We start from the raw sequence: 5,291 nt of genomic DNA on the forward strand, positions 1-5,291 counted from the left end.
GCTTCCGCTTGTTGCGATTGCAGATTGGGTCCAACGGATGGAATCCGTGGATGAGTGCCCTGCTTCCAGGAATTGTCTGGCTGTCTTCTGCTTGCCCTGTCCTATTATTGTTGTGCTATTCTAGTCGAATGTGTGGCCCTTGCCGTTTGTACGTATTGCTACTAGGGACTGCTGGACTGACGCCCACACAAATTCTTTACCAAGAACCAATATCCACACACCTTCATTCGCAAATGCATGGCACACAAAGTTCGCAGCGAGGATATGCTTTGAGGTAATTTTTAAATCATGCTTCCCTGTATTAAAAACAAATTCTGGAAAACGATATCCAGACTCCTCCGAACACTCGGACGTATGACAGCACAGAAACCGAGAACCTCACTCAGACAACAACTCACGAGAAAACAAGGCCCAATCCGCATCATGTGCAGGTCAAGCGTGGTTGACGAGATTCCACGCAGGGACTGCACGAAACACGACAAAGGAGAAAGAGGCTGACAGCTAGAGAGCTGCATTCATAATTTCATCTGGACTGTAAACGGCTCGGACAGCTGTTCCTTGCAGTTATGCACAGAATATTGAATGTCTCTGATTCCAGGGCTTGGAACTCGGATGATATGACCGTCTGCAACACTGGTTACTTCCTTGTGTGAGGTAACTCCTAATGGAACACACGTAACACTCTATTGCTCATTTAGAAATACATCCAAAATAGAAGCTCAGATAAGCATTTCTGTTGTCTTTGTGGTGCTGTACCAGACATGCCCTGTGGCACTGCACTTATTCTGTGTTTCCTGAGGGTTTGGCACATGCTTCCACGATCGTATTATGGGCAGTAATCTGTATTTTCGCTTCAATAACGGGTGTGTGAAGCGGAGGTCCACCATTCCCTATTCTATTTTTCTCTTCTTATGCACAACTGCAACACAGTAAAGGATCAATTAATATTGTAAGATGATATACAGAGGCCTGTGAAATACCGAAGTGTTAATGACATCTATGCAATGGTTAGAGATTACCTTGATTCAGAAAAGAAGGATGTAAACTCTGTTTGGCTGGAGTTGAGGAACAGTGAGGAATGAACTCACAAGCATGTGTAGTTTACAAACCCACTCGCAGTAACCACAAAGCGAAATAAATCATACAAGGAAAAACAATTTTGTGTGAGTGACAAAAATGGCAATAATCATGCGTGATCTTAACTTCCCATCTAAAACTCTCCGTTCCATTGTAAAAACGTTTGGAGAACCATAATCAAAAAAATCCCACATGTCCCATAAAACATCACGAAGGAATATCTTGGTAATTGATTACTCTACTGGTGACTTAATTTTGCTATTTTCTTGGAAACCATCTCTTGAATTGTGAGCATCAGAAAAGGCTTTTTATTTGCCAGCAAGAAATAAATATGTGATTAATCTTTGTTCGTTTCATGTATAAGAACACTGAGACTCATCTGCAGTGCACATCTTTTGCGTTTCTATCGATTTTAATAGTAGCGTGTCTTTTGATTCTTCCCAACAAAGTATATGACCTCGCATTCCCGACATGAAACTGCATCTGCCAAGAATACTCCAATTGTTGGCGGGAATCCTGAGGAACAGAATGTACATGTATTTGGAAAGGCAAGGACTGATTCGGGACAGTTTACATGGCTTTGTGCGTGGGAAATCATGTCTCACAAATTTGATTGAGTTTTTTGAAGAAGTAACAAAGAAGATTGATGAGGGCAGAGCAGTAACTGTGATCTATATGGACTTCAGTAAGGCGTTCAACAATGTTCCCCATGGGAGACTGATTGGCAAGGTTAGATCTCATGTAACAGCAGTGGACCTATCATCGACCTTCGTAGTACGCCGCCAGTACCTGGACACCAAGAAGAACATGTTCCATCAACTACAACAATGTTTTCTATTGGCAAGCCAATTACTGATCAAAGCTGCAATCTCTCCCACAATTCCATTCCACAGCATTTTGTATAATACCCTATTGTGGGGAACCTTATCGAACAACTTTCTGAAACCCATATACACCACGTCAACCGGTTTACTGTCATCTCCCTGTTTGGTCACTTTGTCAAAAAAGTCAATAAGATTCTTTTGGCAAGGCCTACCCATCACAAAACCGTGCTGACTGTCCCTGATCAGATTACTCTTTTCTAGATGGTCATAAATCCTATCTATAATAACCTTTTCCAACACGTTACCAACAACTGCAGTGAGACTCACTGGTCTGTAATTACCAGGGTTATCTCTACGACACTTTTTGAACACGGGAACAACATATGCTATGCTCCATTCCACAGGCACTATTCCTGTAGACAACGATGATTTGACGATCGATGCCAAAAGGCTCATCAATCTCTTCCCTTGCTTCCCAGAGGATCCTAGGACAGATCCCATCCGGCCCAGCTGACTTATCTATTTTCACACTCTGCAGTATTTCTAATAGCTCTTCCTTGTGAACCTCAATCTCTTCTAGTCTACACGCAAGTATCTCTGTATCTTCCTCGCCAACATTTTCATTTTCTATAGCGAACACTTTCGAAAAATATTTATTTAGTGCTTCCCCCATCTCCTCTGACTCCACGCACAACTTCCCACTATTCTCCTTGATTGTCCCAAATTTAACTCTCGTCATTCTTTTATTCCTGACATACCTATGGAAAGCCTTTGGGTTAACCCTGAACCTATCTGCCAACAACTTCTCATGTCTCCTCCTGGCTCTTCTCAGCTCTCTTTTTAGGTCTTTCCTGATATCGTTGGAAACCTCGAGCGCTCTAACTGAGTTTTCACATTTTGTCCTAACATAAGACTTCTTGTTCTTCTTGACCAGGGATTCCACTCCCTTAGTAAACCGCGGCTCACGCGTTCTATATCTTCCTCCCTGTCTGACAGATACATACTTATCTAGGGCACACAGGAGCTTTTCCTTGAATAAGCTCCACATTTTAATGTGCTCACCCCCTGCAGTTTCCTACCACATTCTACCCTTTCAAAATCTTACCTCATTGCATCGTAATTTCCCTTCCACCAGCTGAACCTCTTGCTCCGTGGAGTACACCTATCCCTTTCAATCACGAAAGTAAACCTGAGAGAATTGTGATCGCTGTCTCCAAAGTGCTCACCTACTCCCGAATCTAAAATTAGCCAGGCTCGTTACCCAGTACTAAATCGAAAGTGGCTTCGTCCCTTGAAGGCATGTCGACATACTGTGTCAGGAAGCCCTCCTTCACACACTGGGCAAAAACTGACCCATCTATAGTACTCGTACTGTCGTGATCCCAGTCAATATTTGGATTTTGTCTTGAGTGTTCCAGAGTTTTTCATTGTCCCAGAGTCCAGATGAAGTTTGTATTCCTCACGTACGTGAGCGATAATTCTTTCAATGTCTCAGATCAGTTCCTGTCCCGACAACATTAGAGTCAATGTCCCGTCCTCTACTCGGTCCGAAAGTTCACACTTCTTCATCCTCCTCTGATTCGATTTCCCAAAGAGTTTCTCAAGATTTCCAAAGCTGGAGCCTAAATTATATGGTTTGCTTCTTAAACATTTTTCCAACTGCCAACTGACAATATTTTCACAGTATCTCTTCAGAATCATCTAGCTTGCACCATGTCCAGGGATGAGAAATCCCGTTTGGTGGAGAGATTCCCGAGGCTGGTGAGTTTCACTTTGGAACAAAGATGGTTAAGTGGCAATTTCCTGCGGTTGTTTCTAATGATGGGAGAGGGAGCGGTGGGGAATGAGCACTTTGACGAGCAGGAGGAAGTGTTGCCACTGACCCGAGTCAGAGAACAGTGGACAGGGATGAAAGGAATCTAATGAAAAGCAGCACTTCTGCTTAGGACGTTCAATAACAGCTGCAGAAACCCGATGTGTCGAGCAGTGTATCTGGAAAGAGAGACAGAGATAATGTTTTAAATATGGGTCATTTCTGATGAAGAACTCGAGTTTCCCAAGTCGAATCAAATTACCGGCCTGCTTTGCAAAACAGGTTTTCTGAACTTTGAGCGAGAATTGTTCCAGCAGGAAAGCATTCATAACGTAGTCAGCAGGATTCGAACCTACGTGGGGAAACCCCAATGGATTTCTAATCCATCGCCTTAACCACTCGGACATGACTACAGACAGTGGAGCAGGGTTGAGCACAGTTCATATGTGGTAGGCTTTGAAAGGTAGGATAATATAGTGCAGGATAGGCATGTCCCGTTGAAGGCAAAGGATGTGAAAGGCAATATTCGTGAACTGTTGATGACAGGACAATTGTACGACTCGCCAAGAGGAAAAGGGAAGCATACATAACGCCCCGGCAGCTAAGAACATAATGGTCCCTGGAGGAACATGAGAAGATTAGGACAAGTCTTAAACGAGGAATGAAGGGGGTTAAAAGGGGTCATGAAACAACTTCACGCTAGCAAAATTGAGGAGAATCCTAAAGCCTATTATTCATATATAAGAAGCAAACGGGTAACCAGAGAAAGGATTGGTCCACTGAAGGAAAATGAAGGAAGGCTGTATGTCGAATCTGAGAGAGTGGGTATGATTCTGAATGATTATTTTGCATCAGTGTTCACTGAGGAGAGGAACATGATGAATGATGAGTCTAGAGTAAAACATTTGATTAGTCTGGATCATGTTGACATAAGTAGGGAAGCTGTGTTGGGCAGGCTAGGGGTAATTAATGTGGCCAAATCCCCAGGAACAGATGGGCTCTATCCCTGGTTCCTGAGCGAGGTGAAAGAGGAAATAGCTGGGGCCCTGACAGATATCTTCGTGGCATGCTTCAGCACAGGTGAGGTTCTGGCCGACTGGAACGTTGCTCATATTGTCCCCTGTCCAAGAAGGACAGTAGGGATATTCTGGATAACTACAGAACAATGGGCCTAACATCAGTGTTGGGAAGGTTGCTGGAGAAGGTACTGAAGTATAGGATCTATTCATATTTAGAAAATAATGTGCATATCAGTGAGAGGCACAGAGTTTATCGGGGAAGTGCCCAAGTTGATAGATGAAGGAAAGGCTGTTGATGTCATATACATGCACTACAGTATGGAGTTAGATAAGGTTCCCCATGGTAACCAAATACAGAACGTAAAGTAACATGGTGTGCAGGGTGTTCTAGACAGGTGGATAAAGAATTAGTTGAGCAATAGGAGACAGAGAATGGCAGTTGAATGGAGTTTCTGGAAATGGAGAAAGATGACCAGTAGTGCTCCACAGGGGTCAGTGTTGAGGCCACTGTTGTTTGTGATATACATAAATGATCTGGAAGAGAGCACTGTTGGAATT

The 5,291-nt window shown here is 43.3% G+C and overlaps 1 non-coding gene across 1 annotated transcript; it reads right to left on the reverse strand.

Moving 5' to 3' along the window:
- Positions 1-4,045: 4,045 nt before the first annotated feature.
- trnas-aga (transfer RNA serine (anticodon AGA)) lies at positions 4,046-4,127 on the reverse strand. The gene has a single exon. It is a non-coding gene; the product is annotated as a tRNA-Ser (tRNA).
- Positions 4,128-5,291: the final 1,164 nt, after the last annotated feature.

This window comes from Chiloscyllium plagiosum, unplaced genomic scaffold (genome assembly GCF_037043375.1).
Source record: "Chiloscyllium plagiosum isolate Xiang-an unplaced genomic scaffold, Cpla_swu_hap1 HiC_scaffold_33, whole genome shotgun sequence".
NCBI classification, from domain to species: Eukaryota; Metazoa; Chordata; class Chondrichthyes; order Orectolobiformes; family Hemiscylliidae; genus Chiloscyllium; species Chiloscyllium plagiosum.